This window comes from Bison bison, unplaced genomic scaffold, assembly GCF_000754665.1.
Source record: "Bison bison bison isolate TAMUID 2011002044 unplaced genomic scaffold, Bison_UMD1.0 scf7180017855038, whole genome shotgun sequence".
NCBI classification, from domain to species: Eukaryota; Metazoa; Chordata; class Mammalia; order Artiodactyla; family Bovidae; genus Bison; species Bison bison.
In genome coordinates, this window is record NW_011485611.1 from 10,616 (window position 1) to 11,441 (window position 826).

An 826-nucleotide genomic window follows, 5' to 3' on the forward strand; every position below is an offset into this window, starting at 1 on the left:
ACTGCTGTCTCCTCCAAGGGACCAGCTCAGAGACGTTTCCGCCTCCAAAGTCCTTTTAGTAGGTTCCTCTTCCCAGAACGTACTTTCCTTCTCAGAAACCTTCATCACTTTTCTATCCTTAAAAAGTCAGTAGCCCCTCTCCTGCCAGGCCTCATCCCTTCATCTCGAGGTTGGATCTTGCCACTCTTGAGAAATAAATCTGCCTTGGGTATTGCAGCCTCTGGAGACCCCCAGTTTTCACCACATTTCAGTCTCTGATCCGCGGTCAAGTCCTGAGCACTGTTCCCATGCCAGGCTCTCCGCAGCATGCGGCCTAACAGTAGGGAGCAGATGTAGCACAGAGGGGCAGCAGGTCAGTCTGGAAATGGTTACCACCAGGGACTCCAGGAGAGGAGTGGGCCTTGAGGCCCAGCTTACTCAGCTGGGTATAGTCCACATGGCTGTTTCACCTGGGAGGCCCAGAGGTTTGGTTTTGCTGGGAAGCACTTGCTAGCAGAGGACACAAGACATTTTGTGTAGCTGGTGTAGGAGGGTGGGGAGAAAGGCAAAAGCCAAGGCTGGAGAATAAGGTGACACTAGATCCCAGAGGAGCATCACACTCACATTCAGATATGTGCAGGTTTTTGGCAGAGAAGAAGGGACATGGTCAGAAGTGGGTGTGAGGAATGCCAAAGGTGAGGGAGTGGAAGACAGGCAAGAGGCCAGAAAACCAGAGAGGGGCCCATGGCAACTGTCTGGAGGGGTGAGGACCGGCCTGCACAGTGGGAATGGCAATGGAAGGCGTTTGTGTGATGGACGTGACAAGACCAGAGAGCAATGTGGTAGA

At 53.1% G+C, this 826-nt stretch overlaps 1 protein-coding gene across 1 annotated transcript in view; it reads right to left on the reverse strand.

Moving 5' to 3' along the window:
- LOC105001567 (RNA-binding protein 10-like) overlaps positions 1-826 on the reverse strand; it is a gene marked incomplete at its 3' end in the record, with an annotated part of 16,039 nt that overhangs the window by 6,808 nt on the left and 8,405 nt on the right. The window lies entirely within an intron of this gene.